The 20,036-nt window shown below is 49.3% G+C and overlaps 1 protein-coding gene across 1 annotated transcript in view; it reads left to right on the forward strand.

Annotated features, from left to right (window-relative positions):
- Positions 1-20,036, forward strand: part of LOC141086031 (uncharacterized) — a 971,752-nt gene that overhangs the window by 183,610 nt on the left and 768,106 nt on the right. The gene's annotated exons all lie outside the window — the stretch shown is intronic.

Consider the following 20,036-nt stretch of genomic DNA (forward strand, 5'->3'; position numbering starts at 1 on the left):
AATACTTTTCTTCCTCTTTTCTGCCCAGTTACCAAGGGTTCATTTTTCCACCCTTTTGTGTGTGCACTGTGCAGCAGTCCTGCTTATTAGGCTGCCTGCGTCCATACTTGGACTGAGAGCATCATTGTCAGCATCCTCAAATCTCTAGAGAGATCCAAAATCTCACCAATCCTATAGACACTCTCCACCTTGTCATACACCATCCAATTTCAGCCTGTTACATTGAGGTGTAATCTCTACTGGGCCAGAGACAATAGTTCTGTGCCCTCAAATCTATAGTGAGATTCAAAATCTCACCAATCCTATAGACACCCTTCACCTTGTCTTCACCATCCAATTTAAGCCTGTTACATTGAGGTATAATCTCTACTGGGCCAGAGACAATAGTTCTGCGTCCTCAAATCTATAGTGAGATTGAAAATCTCACCAATCCTATAGACACCCTACACCTTTTCATACACCATCCAATTTCAGCCTGTTACATTGAGGTGTAATCTCTACTGGGCCAGAGACAATAGTTCTGCATCCTCAAATCTATAGTGAGATTGAAAATCTTACCAATCCTATAGACACCCTACACCTTGTCATACACCATCCAATTTCAGCCTGTTACATTGAGGTGTAATCTCTACTGGGCCAGAGACAATAGTTCTGCGTCCTCAAATCTATAGTGAGATTTCAGCATGTTACATTGAGGTGTAATCTCTACTGGGCCAGAGACAATAGTTCTGCATCCTCAAATCTATAGTGAGATTCAAATTCTCACCAATAGTAGATACACCTTCTACCTTGTTTTACAGTACCATATAGCTGGTGGTATTTTGGGTACATTTTCACAAAAATGAGCTGGTAGGGTGGAAGACACCATGGAAGTGGGCGGGCATTGCCAGTTGGTCCCGATGGTGGTGTTGCATCAGTTGGTAGTGGCAAAAGCACAATAGCACCTAAGGCAGGAGGTGTTGAGCCTGCGTCTTCGTCTGGCTCCACAAGACCTTGAAGGCTGTCTTTTCTGGGAGTAGGTAAACCACTTTTAAAGCCAGAGCTTCAGGAACAAGTTTTGGCTTACATTGCTGACACAGCCTCCAGCTGTCTTGCCTCCTCTTCTGAAGTTTCAAAAAATAAAAGCAGTGAGTCGTCATTGGAGGCTCCTGGTCAGGACCAGCACCTTTCCTTGTGTCCTTCACCCCTACCAAAAGTGAAGAATGTGTCAGGCCACACTACAGATTACTCCATTTAGCTCTTTTTACTTACCATGCCTGGGTTAGCAAGTCAAATCGTGAATTCCCCAGTCCAAGATGAATCTGACATGGAGTGCACTGATGCACAGCCACTGCTAGATTTTCCTGCTGGTACATTCACTCAGAGCACTACATTGTCCTCGCAGTGTACTGAGGCAGAATCAGACCCTGATGAAACTCAGGTGCCCCTTCCCACATACTATACCACCTTACACGGTGACACAGAGGAAGGTGCACATGAAATTGAAGAGGAGGTGATGGATGACCCAGTTGTTGACCCAGATTGGCATCCATTGGGGGAAGAGGGTGCCGCTGCCAATAGCTCAGAAGAGGAGGAGGATCTGCAGAAGGCAACGACATCGCAACAGCTATCTGGCAGGACCGTAGCAGTCCAAAAACATGTTACAAAAACCAAAAGAGTTGCAGGACAGCTTGGCCAGATGGTCAAATTAGCACAGCGTGCAAGGTCTCAAAATGTCTTCCATAGTAGGAAGAGTGCAGTGGGGCATTTTTTTGAACAAAATCCTAATGATCAGGCCAAGGTTATCTGTAAGAAGTGCGCAAAGACCTTTAGCCGAGGAAAAAATCTGAGAAATTTGAATACCAGTTGCATGCTTAGACATTTAACCACCATGCACTTGCAAGCGTGAATGGACTACTAAACCTCACGTACCACATGTGCACCTGCTCTGAATGAAGGTAGTCAGCAACGCTACATCGCTTCCCCCACTGTAAGCCCACCGGTTAGCACACCACCAGCAACAAATGTCGAGGTGTCGTCAAAAGGGCAAAGCAGTCATGGAATCACAATGTTATTGCTACGAAAGACTGAATCTAGGTCTTCAGCAACACCACCAACACCATCACCAACCCTCTCTGTCCGCCATGTCCACCGCTAGTTCCACCATATGCAGCTCTCAAGTCCAGCTCACCCTACCAGAGACTCTCAGTAGGACAAGAAAGTACTCATCCTCTCATCCGCGAACACTGGCTTTGAACGCCCACATTGCCAAACTAATCTCAATAGAGATGATGTCCTACCAGTTGGTTGAAAGCAAAGCTTTCCGCGAGCTCATGGCCTACGCAGTACCACTGTCACGGGGTAGTAAAGGTAAAACAGAAGATGTGGAAACGGGGCCCCTGAACTGCCCCTCAGGCTAAGGGGGTGCCCTGTCTTTCCTTAACTTGGGGGTACACTTAAAGGTAGTGAGGCCCAAGTCCCCGACCTGTCCCTGTCTCCTGTTTAGCCCTGAGCTAAACCCCCAACCCCCTCCCCAGGAGGTGAGACTGGGAAAAAGTGTACCACCCAAAAAACCCAAAGGAAAAATACAACAGACAGGGTAAAAATAAACCGGAACTTAGCTTGCTCTTGTTGTGAGCTTATTTTCGACTTTGCCTCTGGCTTCTGGTGAGGGTTATGGAGCTGGCTGTGCTGACAGAGGAGTAGTGAGTTCTCTATCTGGACTCCCTCTGTTGGTGAAGGGAGGTAATGAAGCTGATCTAAATGGCAGAGACCGGCCACCTGAGGAAGAGGACTGTGATTGGACATCAGGAGTTTCTGATTGGATTTAAGGCAGCCGACTCCCTAGTTTCTTGCTGGTGATTTTTCCTGACTGGCTCCTGGTTTCCAGTTTGGTTCCTGCCTTCCTAAAGCTAAGTTTTCTCTGCTATTGTTCTTATGAGTTTTTGTCTGGTTTACTTAGTTTTTGTGTTCAGCCAGCCCTGGCTGGGACTGGGCTGAATCCCCATTTTGTCTCTGATCAGTTAATCTCTTTTGCTCTGTCTTCAGAATATACCTGAGTGCTGATATAGTATTTTGAAGTCTAGCGACTTCAGGGCCTTTTTCTATCAGGCGTGTTGGACATTCTTTTTGGCAGGGTTTTTTGCGTGATTGCAGACAGCAGCTTTTCTTTCCTGTCCTTTCTAGTTAGCGAGGGCCCCATCGTTTGCTCAGCCTATCTTTCTACCTGTATCTGTGTTTTCATCTTGTTTCACCATCAATACATGTTGGGGGCTGTCTATTGCTTTGGGGTCTGCTCTGGGGCAGTTTAGATTTTCCCTTCCTTTCTTTAGGCTTATTGAGTTCTCCGGCCGTGACGAGGCATCTAGGACCACCGTAGGCACGCTCCACGGCTACTGCTAGTTGTTGTGGTTAGGATCAGGGGTCTGCAATCCGCTAGTTACCAACCTCTCCGGTTTTCTGGGCTTAGCTTGCTTTTTTGTTTTCCCCTCCTCGGAGACTCATTCATAACAGCTCTGCTGCAATGCTCCTGGACAGCAGAGATAGCACTTGACAACAGCAAACAACTGAAGCACCACAGAACTCAGCTCCTGAACTCCAGCTTGGTTGGTCTCCCAAGAGAAAGTGTATAACCAACAGTGATTAGCAGCACCTGAACTCCTTTTATAGGAAGGAGGGGGAGAAGTCACCACCTGCATAAATAATTAAACACATGCAGTTTCCATGCAGTAACCCCGGTGGCAAAAACTCATATTAACCCCGACGACCAAAAAGGAAAGAGGGTTTATATATGAGGAGATCCAGATCTGACAGATTCAAAAAATGGATCATGACAACCATGCTATGACCTACCCAGTCGGCACTTCTTTTCGCGACAAGCCATCCCAACCCTCCACGTGCATGTGAAAGACCACATTGTCCATGCACTCAAGCAATCAGTGAGTGGAAAGGTGCACCTCACAACAGATGCATGGTCCAGTAGGCATAGCCAGGGCCGTTACGTGTCCATCACTGCGCACTGGGTTAATGTGGCGGATGCAGGGTCCACAGGGGACAGCGGCGGTGGGACAGTGCTGCCTAGCCCACGGTATAGGAAACAGTTGGCTGTAGGTGTTCGACCCTCCTCCTCCTCCTCCAGAAGCGAAAGCTCGTCCACAGAGAGCAGTTGCACAAGCACTCCATCCGCAGCTACCAGTGTTGCACACGAGGTGTCCCACTATCGAACAGCTAGTGGTAAGCGTCAGCAGGCTGTGTTAAAGATGTGTTTGGGAGATAACAGACACACCGCGGAGGTACTAGCCGACTACTTGCAGTGACAAACTGAGTCATGGCTGGGCAGTCTACATCTTGAGGCAGGCAAGGTAGTTAGTGATAATGGCTGGAATTTTGTGGCAGCCATAGCCCTTTTAAAACTCTGCCACATACCATGCCTGGCTCACACCTTGAACCTGGTGGTGCAGTGCTTCCTCAATAATTATCCAGAGTTAACACCCCTGCTCCATAAGGTGCGAAGACTGTGCTCGCACATCCACCGGTCGCCCGTACAATCCAGTCGTATGCAGAATGTGCAGCGATTGCTCCACCTTCCAAAGCACTGCCTAATTATCGACGTTGAAACAAGGTGGGACTCCACCCTGCACATGGTTCAGAGGCTGTGCGAACAGAGGCAGGCTGTAATTCATTTGTGGGAGGATACACGGGCAGGCAGTTTGCAGGCAGACATGGAGATGTCTGGTGTGCAGTGGTCGAAGCTGAAAGATCTCTGTAAAGTCCTTCAGTGTTTTGAGGAATGCACACGGCTGGTAAGCGCAGATGACGCCATCACAAACATAAGCATCCCACTTATGCATCTGCTCTTGCAAACTTCGACGCACAGTAAGGAGCAGGCGTCTGCAGCCGAGGAGGAAGAGGAGGAGGGAAGCCTTGATGACAGTCAGCCATTGTCTGCTCAGGGAAGTCTCGTGGATAAGGTGGAGGAAGAAGAGGAGGAGGATGATGGGGATGATTATTTTGGGGAGGAGGATGCTTCTCAGGGGGCAAGAAAAAATATTGCCGTGGCAAGGTCAGGTACAGGGTTTGTGCGTGACTGGAGGGATGTGGATTTGCCAGAAAATGCTCCTCCGCCCAGCACTCGCAGTGCATCCCCCGCATTGCCAAAATGATCAACGATGATGACTACTGGTTGGCCAGCATCCTGGATCCACGCTATATCGGCAAATTCCAAAACATCATGCCACAGGAGAACCTAGAGCTAATATTGGGTAACAAACAAGCAACTCTGGTAAACCGTTTGTTTGAGGCCTTCCCAGCACACAGCGGCAGTGATGTTCTTCCAACAAGCCGTAGGGGGCAACATGAAAGAGGTGTTCGTGGTGCACACAGCCGAAGTGACGTTGGACACAGGGGTTTCATGACCATGTTGTGGACTGATTTTTCCAGTACCGCTCACACGACTGGTAATACTGCATCGATCGAAAGTGACAGGAGACAGCAGTTGTCAACTATGATAACAAACTACTTCTCCTCCCATATCAATTTTCTCCCTCACCGGTCATTCCCCTTTGACTATTGGGCCAGTAAACTTGACACCTGGCCTGAATTGGCACAATATGCCTTACAGGAGCTCGCTTGCCCTGCTTCTAGTGTGTTATCTGAACTGTGACGCTTCAGGGTATGGACTGCGTCCGAGAGTGGACCCTCTGGGTCGCGGAACTGAGGCCCCCGGGACGAGCGCACTAGGTGAAGCCGACCCCTATACAGGGACCATTAGGGGCAGGTCCACGGGGGTCAGACACCGCGACAGCTGGAATCTAGAGGGGTGGCTCGAAGGACTGGAAAGACTACAGGCTTCAGAGACTGACAAAGGGAAGGAACTCCGTGCAGGAGGAGAGAGGAGAAGGCACGGACGACAGACAGACAGTGGCAGGATTACAGGACAGGGAACTGAGCAGACACGGGAGGACGGAACAGCGACGGGGTACCAGGGAACGTAGGCAGAGGCACCCGGACAGACAAGACAGAGGACGGGCAGGAAGGCAGGACAACAACAAAGGCTGGGACGGCAAGACTGAGACTAGGAAGTGCACGAGACAAGGAAGACCTATAGGCAAGCTATAGGCGGCCAAATTAGAGCAGGTAGGCACACAATAATCAGGCATCCTCCCCTTATGGGAGACGCCTGATATATCCCCTGCTGGCGGGCGATTGGCTGACCGCTAATCGGTCGCCGCCCACCGCAGGGTTAAACAACCCGACGGCCGCGCGCCCGCGACCTAGTGCGCATGTGCGGGCCAGCAGCCGTCGGGAGACCAGGGAGGTGAGGCGTGCGTGAGCAGGAGGAGAGGGGAGGCACGCGTGAGCTGAAGAGAGGAGGAAGCGGCGGCACGCGACGGACCGGGTAAGTAGCAGCCGCGGGGGGACCCGGTGCTGGGGGAACGACGGCGGGCACGACCGCCGCCGTTACAGTACCCCCTCCTTACATCTCCCCCTTCTGAGATTGGCTAAAAACTTTTTCAGAATTTGTGGAGCATTTACATTCTCCCGAGGTTCCCAGGACCTCTCCTCGGGACCAAATCCCTTCCAATCGATAAGGAAGAAGGTTCTTCCGCTGACTTTTTTCATGGCCAGAATGTCTTTAATTTCAAAGATGTCATCGCCCCCTATGGGCTGAGGAGAACAGATAGGAGCAGGGCGGAACCGATCGAGAATGACAGGTTTAAGGAGCGAGACATGGAAGGCGTTAGGAACCCGGAGTGAAGCCGGCAATCTCAATTTGTATGCAGCATCGTTAATGCGTCCAAGTACTTCAAACGGCCCGATGTACCGAGGGCTCAGCTTGTATGAGGGGACTTTCAGACGGATGTGTTTGGTTGAAAGCCAGACTTTGTCACCTGGATGGTAAGATGGAAAGTCTCTCCGTCTTTTGTCTGCATGTTTCTTCATCCGGGCACTGGAGTTCACGAGAGCCTCCCTGGTCTCTTTCCAGACTTGTAAAAAGTCAGCGGCGAGAGCATCTGCCGCAGGACCCCCCGAAGACGTGGAAATGGGCAGTGGGACGTCAGAGTTCAGACCTGTAACCACAAAAAACGGTGACTTAGAGGTGGACTCATTAGGATGATTATTGTGAGCAAATTCTGCCCAGGGAAGAAGTGAGACCCAGTTGTCCTGGTGGGCGTTGGAAAAGTGACGCAAGAAGGACGTCAGAACTTGATTGACTCGTTCCACTTGCCCGTTGGTCTGAGGGTGGTAGGCGGAGGAGAAATCCAAAGATGTCCCCTTGAGCCGACAGAGGGCCCTCCAGAAACGAGAGGTAAACTGCACACCTCGATCGGATACGATCCATTGAGGGAGTCCATGCAGCTTGAAGATCTGATGGACGAAGATCTCGGCCAACTTAGGAGCCGAAGGCAAGCCGGGTAATGGGATGAAATGGGCCATCTTGGAGAAGCGATCTACTACCACAAGGATAGTAGTACAGCCAGCAGAGGAAGGCAGATCTGTCACGAAATCCATGGCAATTTGCCGCCAAAGCGCCTCTGGAACAGGTAGCGGGTGAAGAAGACCAGCAGGCAGATTCCTAGGCACCTTGTTCTGCACACAAGTAGTACAGGATGCTACAAAATCTTTCACGTCCTGTCGAAGAGAGGGCCACCAATAGTAGCGGGAGTGAAGCAAGCGGGTGTTTTGATCCCGACGTGTCCTCCAATCTTAGATGAATGCCCCAAACGTAGCACCTCCAGTCTTCTGCTCTGTGGAACGAAGATTTTGCCGGGAAGAAGGGTAGAGAGGCTTAAGGGGGCAACGGTGATGATTTTCGTAGGCTCAATGACATATGATGGATCCTCCTCCAATTCTGGTGATTGCTGAGACCTAGAGAGGGCATCCGCCTTGGTGTTCCTATTCCCGGGTCGAAAATGGAGCTGGAAATCGAAGCGGGAAAAGTACAGCGACCATCTAGCTTGCCTGGCGTTGAGTCTTTGAGCGGACTGAAGATAGGCTAAGTTTTTGTGGTCAGTGAAAATTAATAAAGGGATGAACCGCCCCCTCGAGCAGATATCGCCATTCCTCCAGCACCATCTTTATGGCGAGCCACTCCCGATCTCCGATTGAGTAATTACACTCGGCAGAGGAAAAGGATTTGGAAAAAAACCACAAGGAACCAGACGTCCGGAAGATGCCCGCTGGGAAAGTACAGCCCCAGCCCCGGTGGAGGAGGCATCCACCTCTAGGATGAAGGGCCTGCTGGCTACAGGGCGATGCAAGACTGGTGCAGACGCAAAGGAGCATTTCAAAGCAAGGAAGGCATCTTCTGCCTCAGGAGGCCAGGAGTTCGATTTAGTTCCTTTATGGGTCAGGGCTGTGATGGGCTTGGTCATGGAGGAAAAGTGGGGAATAAACTGTCTGTATTAATTTGCGAATCCCAGGAAGCGCTGAATGGCTTTCACACCGACAGGACGAGGCCATTTGAGGATGGCAGAGAGCTTCTCGGGATCCATCTCCAGGCCGGAATCCATGATAATGTAGCCCAGGAAAGGCAATGAGGCTTGCTCAAACAAGCATTTCTCCAATTTCGCATAGAGATGATTCTCCCGAAGATGTTGCAAGACCAGGCGAACACTTCTTCGATGCGAGGACAGATTGGGTGAGAAGATGAGAATATCATCTAGGTACACCACAACACAGGAGTACAGTAAATCCCGAAAAACCTCGTTGACGAATTCCTGGAAGACTGCCGGGGCATTGCAGAGTCCAAACGACATGACCAAATATTCATAATGGCTATCGCGAGTATTGAAAGCCGTTTTCCACTCGTCCCCAGCGCGGATTCGGATCAAATTATAGGCTCCTCGCAGATCCAGTTTGGTAAAGAGCCGGGCCCCCCTCAGCCGGTCGAAGAGCTCTGGGATCAACGGAAGAAGATACCGATTTTTAACAGTGATATTGTTCAGTCCTCAATAATCAATGCATGGCCTGAGGGATCCGTCCGTTTTCCGGACAAAGAAAAAGCCCGCGCCAGCAGGAGAAGAAGATTTTCGGATGAAACCCTTGGCCAAATTTTCCTGAATGTACTCTGTCATGGCCGAGGTTTCTGCTGGAGAAAGGGGGTAGGTTCTCCCCCCTAGGGGAGCTGGCTCCTGGAATCAACTCGATGGGAAAGTCAAAAAACCGGTGTGGCGGCAAAGAATCTGCTTCCTTCTTACTGAAGACGTCGGAGTACGTGTGATACGGAGCCGGGAGTCCTGAAAGGTCGACTGGCTCCAGAGGCGGGTGAGGACGGACCACTGACAACAGACAGCTTTCCTGGCAAGTATGGCCCCAGCGTAGAATCTCCCCAGAGCGCCAGTCCAGAACCGGTTCATGCAACCTGAGCCAGGGTAAGCCAAGGAGAAAGGCGTGAGACAAGTTGGGGAGGACATAGAAAGCTATCTTCTCCTGATGAAGAGCTCCCACTTGGAATTCCACTTCGGCAGTAACCATGGTGATAAGTTCCGGAAGTGGTCTGCCATCCACAGAGGAAATCGCATGTGGATTTTCCAAGGTAACCACCGGAATCTGGAACTTGTCCACCACCTCTAGCCGAATGAAATTACCGGCCGCACCCGAGTCCACATACGCCTCCACAGATCTACGCTCCCGACCTAGCATAATCAAAGCAGAAATGGTAAGGGGCAGAGAGGAATTAGGGTCACCTAGGGAGGCCTCTCTTACCTGGCCTAGGTGGAGGCGTTTCCCGGTCTCACAGGACAGGTCCGTAGAAAATGATTTGCTCCGCCACAATACAGACAAAGACCCTCCGTCATCCTCTCCCTGCGCCGTTGCTCAAACAATCTTAGACGGTCAACCTGCATGGCCTCAGGGGCGAAACTGGTAGAGGGTGCTGAGGAACGCGGAATGGGGGCTTGATAGAGCCTGAAGGGTCTCTTCTCCCTGGCTGCTTCGCGAGAGCGTTCTAGGAACCGGAGATCAATACGAGTAGCCAGGGATATGAGGTCCTCTAGAGTGGTGGGGGTATCCCGACCAGCAAGCTCATCCTTTATTTTGCCAGAAAGGCCCTTCCAGAAGGCTCCCACCAGGGTCTCATTATTCCACGTTCCGAAGACAATGTCCGGAAGCGGATGGCATACTGTCCCACGGTGAGCGAACCCTGACGTAGGTTAAACAGAGCCTCAGTAGTAGAAGCCAACCGCCCAGGCTCGTCAAACACCTTGCGGAATGTGTCAAGAAAATTTTGGATACTAGAGACCACAGGATCATCCCTCTCCCACAACGGATTCACCCAGGCCAAAGCCTCTCCCTCAAGGTGGGACACGATAAACGCACCTTGGCACGGTCAGAGGGGTATTGCTGGGGCAACAGCTCAAAGTGCAGTCTGCACTGGTTCAGGAAGCCCCGGCATAGCTTAGGATCCCCGCTATACCTGGGGGGGTTTTCCCAGGCGAGGTGGGGGATGAGATGCTGGTTCCCGGGGTTGGACCGAGGCAGTCGCCGAGGACTGTAAGGACAGTAGGCGGTCATCGACGGATGCCATGTAGTTTAAGATGTAGGACTGGGCGTCGCGCTGCTGTGCTAGCTCCTGCTGGAGACCTGCTAATATGGGAGCATGCCCAGGATCGGCAGTTTGAAGGGCGGAAAGCCGGGTGTCCATGGACTTCATAAAGGACATAATGCGGGTTTGGTTCTCCCGTAAGAAAAGTAATTCTTTTTGCGTAGCGGCCGCGGCTCCAGCAGGGTCCATGGCCTGATTATACTGTGACGCTTCAGGGTATGGACTGCGTCCGAGAGTGGACCCTCTGGGTCGCGGAACTGAGGCCCCCGGGACGAGCGCACCAGGTGAAGCCGACCCCTATACAGGGACCGTTAGGGGCAGGTCCACGGGGGGTCAGACACCACGACAGCTGGAACCTAGAGGGGCGGCTCGAAGGACTGGAAAGACTACAGGCTTCAGAGACAGACAAAGGGACGGAACTCCGTGCAGGAGGAGAGAGGAGAAGGCACGGACGACAGACAGACAGTGGCAGGAGTACAGGACAGGGAACTGAGCAGACACGGGTGGACGGAACAGCGACAGGGTACCAGGGAATGTAGGCAGAGGACGGGCAGGAAGGCAGGACTGAGACTAGGAAGTGCATGAGACAAGGAAGACCTATAGGCAAGCTATAGGCGGCCAAATTAGAGCAGGTAGGCACACAATAATCAGGCGTCCTCCCCTTATGGGAGACGCCTGATATATCCCCTGCTGGCGGGCGATTGGCTGACCGCTAATCGGTCGCCGCCCACCGCAGGGTTAAACAACCCGACGGCCGCGCGCCCGCGACCTAGTGCGCATGTGCGGGCCAGCAGCCGTTGGGAGACCAGGGAGGTGAGGCACGACCGCCGCCGTTACATGAACGAGTCTTCAGTGCTGCTGGATCAATCCTGACAGAAAAAAGGACCCATCTGTTGACCCAAAATGTTGATGATCTAACCTTCATTAAAATGAACCATGCATGGGTTTCAAAGGATTTTGTCCCACCCTCCCCTGCTGACACGTAGGTTGCCAGGAAAATGGCTTGCTTTTGTCCTCCTCTTCCGCGGACTTCTCCAGTTACTCCATTTGCAGCTGCTGAATGTCCAGCATCAACATATGCCAATTTTTCCACCTCCCTAACTGGGCTGCCTCCCCCCACAGGGCCGGGGTCACCACCTGGCGCACGCACCCGTGCGAGTGTCGTTGCCCTGGACAGGTGGGTGGGCACACTGTTTGGCAACGGCACTGGCACAAGGTCCCTCATAGTACAATCAAGTGTCTCTGACGGAGGGGGTGCACACCCACCGTCAGACACACCAGCGTACTATGAGGGGCCCTGTGCCAGTGCCGTCGCCAACGAGTGGGCCCCCCTGCTTGCTCAGGATCACAGCACTTGCAAAGTTGAAATACTTACCTCTCCCTGCTCCACCGCCGTGACGTCTTCCGCGTTTCCTGACAGTGACATTCTGGTCAGAGAGCACAATGACATCACATCTGTACGCCCTCTGACTAAACAGTCCAAGTGCAGTGAGATGGAAAATGGGGACGACGAGGAGTCCAGACTAGTACAGGGATTCCCTAGCAAGGAGACTTATTTAATTGTTTTCAATGTTGGGACAGCTATTTTTGGGGAGCACTATACTCTGGAGAATGATATACAGTGGGGAAAAAAAGTATTTAGTCAGTCAGCAATAGTGCAAGTTCCACCACTTAAAAAGATGAGAGGCATCTGTAATTTACATCATAGGTAGACCTCAACTATGGGAGACAAACTGAGAAAAAAAAATCCAGAAAATCACATTGTCTGTTTTTTTTTTCATTTTATTTGCATATTATGGTGGAAAATAAGTATTTGGTCAGAAACAAAATTTCATCTCAATACTTTGTGATATATCCTTTGTTGGCAATGACAGAGGTCAAACGTTTTCTGTAAGTCTTCACAAGGTTGCCACACACTGTTGTTGGTATGTTGGCCCATTCCTCCATGCAGATCTCTTCTAGAGCAGTGATATTTTTGGCTTTTCGCTTGGGAACACGGACTTTCAACTCCCTCCAAAGGTTTTCTATAGGGTTGAGATCTGGAGACTGGCTAGGCCACTCCAGGACCTTGAAATGCTTCTTACGAAGCCACTCCTTCATTGCCCTGGCGGTGTGCTTTGGATCATTGTCATGTTGAAAGACCCAGCCACGTTTCATCTTCAATGCCCTTGCTGATGGAAGGAGGTTTGCACTCAAAATCTCACGATACATGGCCCCATTCATTCTTTCATGTACCCGGATCAGTCGTCCTGGCCCCTTTGCAGAGAAACAGCCCCAAAGCATGATGTTTCCACCACCATGCTTTACAGTAGGTATGGTGTTTGATGGATGCAACTCAGTATTCTTTTTTCTCCAAACACGACAAGTTGTGTTTCTACCAAACAGTTCCAGTTTGGTTTCATCAGACCATAGGACATTCTCCCAAAACTCTTCTGGATCATCCAAATGCTCTCTACCAAACTTCAGACGGGCCTGGACATGTACAGGCTTAAGCAGTGGGACACGTCTGGCACTGCAGGATCTGAGTCCATGGTGGCGTAGTGTGTTACTTATGGTAGGCCTTGTTACATTGGTCCCAGCTCTCTGCAGTTCATTCACTAGGTCCCCCCGCGTGGTTCTGGGATTTTTGCTCACCGTTCTTGTGATCATTCTGACCCCACGGGGTGGGATTTTGCGTGGAGCACCAGATCGAGGGAGATTATCACTGGTCTTGTATGTCTTCCATTTTCTAATTATTGCTCCCACAGTTGATTTCTTCACTCCAAGCTGGTTGGCTATTGCAGATTCAGTCTTCCCAGCCTGTTGCAGGGCTACAATTTTGTTTCTGGTGTCCTTTGACAGCTCTTTGGTCTTCACCATAGTGGAGTTTGGAGTCAGACTGTTTGAGGGTGTGCACAGGTGTCTTTTTATACTGATAACAAGTTTAAACAGGTGCCATTACTACAGGTAATGAGTGGAGGAAAGAGGAGACTCTTAAAGAAGAAGTTACAGGTCTGTGAGAGCCAGAAATCTTGATTGCTTGTTTCTGACCAAATACTTATTTTCCACCATAATATGCAAATAAAATGAAAAAAAACAGACAATGTGATTTTCTGGATTTTTTTTTCTCAGTTTGTCTCCCATAGTTGAGGTCTACCTATGATGTAAATTACAGACGCCTCTCATCTTTTTAAGTGGTGGAACTTGCACTATTGCTGACTGACTAAATACTTTTTTTCCCCACTGTATGAGGTGTATGGTGGATACACTGGAGCATTCCAAAGGTGGACATCAGACACTGGAGCAGCATTTACAGGGCCCATTATGCACTGGAGCATTAGAAATGGGGCCCATTATATATGGAGCATTATTTGGGCCCATAACACAGTGGAGCTTCATCCATGGGGACCAATATATACTGTAGCATTATGTGGAGCTCATCATATACTGTTTCAAACATTATATGGGACCAATGATTCTGTATGGAGAAATATATAGGCCTCATTACTCTGTATAGCGCACTATGCGGTGGCCATAATACTGTATGGAGTAATATACTGTCCGTTTTTGGAACTATTGGAGAATTTAAAATGGATATCAGTCATGAGATGTAAGAAGTGAAGTGTTTTCATTGTACTATACCGCCATTTCTCTGCCGTATCAGAGGATCATGAATTGTGGCATGTGTTAAAAGAGCCCATTCACACCCTTTGGCCCTGGGCCCACAAAAATCTGGAGCCAGCCCTCCCCCCCACAACTTTAGCCAAATAACCCCCAGTTTTCAATGCCTAACTATTATTATAAAGTAAATTAAGGTTGACAAGCTTAAGTAATAAGAATTTATGTTTTTGGCACTAATATGAGCACTGTAGGTGTGTTTCCTGTCCTCCACTCACTGCCGACTTTTCTTCCCATTGACTTGCATTGGGTTTCGTGTTTCAGTCGGCCTTCGACTTTTCACGATAATCGTCTGATTTCGTTCGGCCCGACTTTTGAGAAAGTCTGGTTTCATGAAACCCAACTCGACTCGAAAAAAGGCAAAGTCGCTCATCTCTAACTGCAACTTTCTCAAATGTCAGTTTATGCAAACGCTGCCCCCTGTCTACTCCCTGTATCGACGACATCAACTTGTCTTTAGGAAACCTACACTCCATAGCCACTGAGTCTATCAAAATGCCCAAAAAGCTCAACTGTCTAGTATGTCTCTGTTTTTTTCCCTAGCTAAAGGGACCCCAAAACACTTTGCCATCCAACACTTGGTTTCCAATAAATTCTTACAAACTAATGACTCAGACGGACCAATAGACAAAAAGTCATCCAAATAATGAATGACGGACTGAATGTTGGAAACATTTCTCACCATCCATTCCAGAAATTAATTCAACACTTCAAACAGTGAACATGAAATTGCACAGTCCATCCGCAAACACATATTGTCACATCGCCATCTGATACAGGGACTGCTGTTCCTGCTTCGGCCACTTGGAGGCACCAGACTGGCACGTCGCTGTCAGACCCAAGCTCTGCTATTCCGGTCTTGGCCTCTGGGAGGCGCCGGACTGTCATGTCACGTTCAAACTCGGGGACGGCTGTTCCTGCCTCAGCCACTGGGAGGCACCGTGGTCCGCCCGTGGGTACTGCTAACGGAGGAAGCTCCTCCGCAGGCATCTGGCAGCCGCAGGCTGCGCTCCTCTGTTGATCATGAAGGGGTTGGTGCATCACCATCTGGCCTCGTCCTGGGGGGTGGTCCTAATGACATCATCAGACCGTGAACCTTTGAGGGATGATCTGATCCCTCAAATACCTATAGTCTTGGTTTCCCCAGTGCGCTAGTTTATTTGCTATCTTTGATTCTGACCTTTGCCTGGATTTATGACTCTGCTCCTGCCTAACGATTTTGTACCTCTGCCGCCCTCCTGGTTTACGACTCAGACCTTGGCCTGGTTTTTAATGCTGCGACTGCCTAACGATTTTGTACCTCTGCCTCCCTTCCGGTTTATGACTCTGACCTTGGCCTGGATTTCACTCTGCTACGGTCTGCCTTTTTTGTACCTCTGCTGCCCGCCTGGTTTAGACTTGGATTCCTGACTACACTTTTGGTCCCATTTTTTAACCCCTTTCTGGCGACCATCCTGCTCTGGTCCGCTGCTCTTATTCAGAAAGCTACCTCCTGGGCTCTGCTGTAAATCCAGATCAGGATACAAATGCAGCTCACCAGACATAGCATTCCAACATCGGAGCACGAGACCGCTGTGTCAAAGCGCACAATCCAAGGCAATGAGAAAAAACTTTGTCCAGCTCCACGATGTAGTGAAAAATATTCTTTATTCACTCAATAGAAATGAGGTTTAAAAGCCAGCATGAGTTACAAGGCATGCGATCGATCTACGCGTTTCGAGTGGCTAGGCACTCTTAATCATGCCTAGCCACTCTTAATCATGCCTAGCCACTCGAAACGCGTAGATCGATCGCATGCCTTGTAACTCATGCTGGCTTTTAAACCTCATTTCTATTGAGTGAATAAAGAATATTTTTCACTACATCGTGGAGCTGGACAAAGTTTTTTCTCATTGCCTTGTAAATCCAGATCCCTGTATCGGGGTTGCTCAGGGTGCTGTCTTACTGCAGCCCAGACTCGCAGACGGACGTCACACATATTGTGATAAAAACACCCTTCCCAATAACAACCCAATAAACATATTGTCACGCTCGCTCCTTGGCTGAATGGCGCGAGCCGGGGGGTTGTGGCCCCACTGTGCCACAGACCAGACTACCCTGGAAGGGGCGTAACTACGGCAGCTACCTTGGTCTTCACTGGAGCCTCTGATGGTGAGGTCAGGCTTGTGCGGCAGGTAGCTGCCGGGTGCCACTCCAGGGTGGTGTCTGGCTGTGGCTGCTGATCCCACTCGGGAACAGGACACCTGGACAGGTGCGAGTGACAAGCAGGCTAGACAGGCAGGCAGGTAGACACGACAGGCACGGCTTGGAGACACAGGACAGGCGGGCACGGCTTGGAGACACAGGACAGGCGGGCACGGCTTGGAGACACAGGACAGGCGGGCACGGCTTGGAGACACAGGACAGGCAGGCACGGCTTGGAGACACAGGACAGGCGGGCACGGCTTGGAGACACAGGACAGGCGGGCACGGCTTGGAGACACAGGACAGGCGGGCACGGCTTGGAGACACAGGACAGGCGGGCACGGCTTGGAGACACAGGACAGATTGGCGTGGTATGAGAAGGAGCAGGTAGGGACCTGTTCACACAGCAGGTGTAGGCAGGAGGGAGTGGTGTATGCTGGAACAGGATCTGGACCTGTTCACACAGGAGGTGCAGGTATGGATATAGGCAGGAGGGAGTGGAATATGAAGGAACAGGTTTGGACCTGTTCACACAGGAAGTGCAGGTAGGCAGAGCTGCAGGAGTGCGGAACAGGCAGAGCTGCAGGAGTGCGGAGCAGGCAGAGCCGCAGGAGTGCGGAGCAGGCAGAGCTGCAGGAGAGCGGAGCAGGCAGAGCTGCAGGAGAGCGGAGCAGGCAGAGCTGCAGGAGAGCGGAGCAGGCAGAGCCGCAGGAGAGCGGATGCACAGATAAAGCTGCAAGGACACAAGGAAAGACACGGCAGAGAATAAACCACAAACAAGTAGACTGACAGTCGGACAGAGGTAAGACTGAGTTCAGACAGAGACACAGGGACAAAGACACAAGGACCAGGGAATTCTGCCTCCTGGCAGGCGGACAGAGTACAGACAAGGAATTGGGAACAAGACTCAAGGGCCAGGATATTCAGCCTCCTGGCAGGCGGACAGAGAAATGCTAGGCAAGGTACCAAGATAAAAGAGTACACAGTAAGAGCCTTCAGAGAAGGCAAGATACAGAACAGGGCCTGGCTGGCTCAGCAGCAAGGAGCTAACTGAGTTTAGACATTGCACAGGCAATGTTTCAGTGGGAGTGGTGAAACTAAATAGTCAAGGGCTCCAGGTGATTGGTCAGGGACAGATTACCCAGGTGCACCCAGACTGCATAAGAACTGCATAAGAACCAGAGAGTTCAGGCCGCCCCCCTATACACACAGTCAGGAAACATGGAGAGCAAGCAGGAAAACAAGAGGCATAGCACATGGAGCTCAGGGCTGGCAACAGACAGATTTCACAGCATGGCTTGAAGCAGAAAGTAAGTTGGTGTGCGGGGGATGGGAGGCCATGCAGTGACGCCAGCAAGGTTGTTACACATATGTTCTCTGGATGAACTGGAAGCAGTCTAAACGACGATTCACTGTCCATTTTAACTAATAACGTACCATTCCCATAACGTCATAACGTCACACCCATCTGACAGCCTCATCAAATGATGTGTAAGCCACGGAACACAAATCGGGATCAATTCCATTGTTAACCGACAATCCATTTGGGTACGAAAGGTTATGGATAAGGCGAAAATTTATTCGGCTCCTTTTTTAGTACCACTCCCATTGGTGATACAGTGAAATCCTCAACTTGGGTATTTTGAAAAAGGCCCGCCATTCACCCGAGCTTTGCCTCTTTTCCTATTTTTTCCGAAACAACCCATGGACGCAAAAGCACCAACTTTAAGTTTTTTAACGAAAACGGAACTTGATGGTTTGGAGGGGGAATTTTAAAACATTCCATAAAACCTTGTAAATGCAATCAGCCCTTACTCTGTCCAGGAATCTATTTAGAAAGGGGGCCATTGTGGGAAGATTCACCAGCGTCTCCTCCTTTTTAATTAATGGTACCATCTTTTCTCTTCTCTTTTTTAAAACATCTGACTTCCTCGTGGGATGACCCATTGCAATGTGAGCAGACATGGCTAAATTTACAACTGGACCTATATTTACATAGCCCCTCATTAAATTGCCAACATGCTCCAGTTTTCTCTTTCTCTCCCTGTGAACCCTGACCACTGCCTCCCCCCGATCCGTGTTGGTTCCTACCACTTGTGCCCCCAAGAAAGGACTAACCATATCGATAAGGCTCCATAACCTTTAACCATAGTCCAATAATCTTTTGGTCCCATCTAATAATAGGGCGTACTGCATTCCTTTGCCGAAATTATTTGTTGTAACGAAACCAGGCTTGTCCCCCATATGTCCTCTGTGCCTCCCCTATAGCATCCATATAGCAAAACAGGGCTAACAGTTCTCTGGAGCCTTTTTAGAGATCACGCTTGCTAAAATCACAAACCCCTGAAGCCAATTTATAAAAGCGTTTGGTATGAACTGCCATCTCCGTTTTTATTCCTCTTCTTTTTTGCTATAGTCCTTTTTCCCTTATCAAAATTAAATTTCTCTAATGGCAGCAGGGAAAATATCTCCATGTACTCATCCTTCTTTTTTAAATGCTTGTGAACCTTTTTCTACCTTTTTCCTTCCAGTCAACTTTCCATTAATATGCTTGGATACAGCACTCTGTGAACAGACAGCTTCTTTAGCAATGACCTTTTGTGGCTTACCCTCCAATGACCTTTTGTGGAGGGTGCCAATGACTGCCTTCTGGGCATCTGTCAAGTCAGCAGTCTTCCCCATGATTGTAGAGCCTACTTGAACAGCCTTTACAGGTGTTTTTTTGTTAATTATTCTAATTTATTGAGATAATGACTTTTGGGTTTTCACTGGCTGTTGGCCATAGTCATCCATATTAACAGAAATAAACACTTGAAATAGATCACTCTGTTTGTAATGACTCTATATGATATATGAGTTCCACTTTTTGTATTGAAGAACTGAAATAAATTAAATGTTTGATGATATTCTAATTTTGTGAGAAGCACCTGTATCTCCTGAAGACAAAACATTCATTCAGAGGCTGGATGAGAGTCGGCAGTTATTGCTCAGAACATGGATGATTGGAGGGGTGCAAGAGTTTACCTAAGTTTTTGACATATTTACACTGTCAATAAAAAAATAGTTGGGACAGCTCCACACATTATAGCCAGTCATGAAACTTTTTGGCTAGTATTACTTTGTCTTTCACTCTCCTCAAAAGTCATTTTGTCACATTCTGTGACATCGCGAAATAGAATAACGAGGGTTTGCTCCATGTAGCAGTTTTGTGTCAACACTCATGTAGAATACAAATCTACAGGATGTCTCTCCATTACTAACTGTAAATGGATCTCTGAGAAGGCAGGAGTTTTGGTATTAGGCTACATGCCCAACATCAAGAATAGCAGAGTTTTTGATGGACGATATTTTCCCTGCATCCAAAACACTGTGTTCTACATTACAAGCACAGTGGGTGACACATATGCTATGAAGGTGTCTGTTGCGTGGAGTCCTCTGTTTTTACAGCTCATTTTATTTATATCATGTTATGTGTATTAAAGCTATTATTTTTGCTCAATTTGGCTATAACACTCCTTTTTTGTATGTAGGATTAATATTTGCTTTGGGAGAGCCTTCTATTGAGTCCATCTATAGGTCTCGATTAGAGTGCCATGCTTGAATTCATTGATCTTCTTGACCCAGTCTTTCAGAAATGTTTCTACAGGCAGAACATGGCAGGAAGCATGAT

This window comes from Dendrobates tinctorius, unplaced genomic scaffold (genome assembly GCF_039654945.1).
Source record: "Dendrobates tinctorius isolate UK_male_01 unplaced genomic scaffold, ASM3965494v1 ptg000007l, whole genome shotgun sequence".
Classification (NCBI taxonomy): domain Eukaryota; kingdom Metazoa; phylum Chordata; class Amphibia; order Anura; family Dendrobatidae; genus Dendrobates; species Dendrobates tinctorius.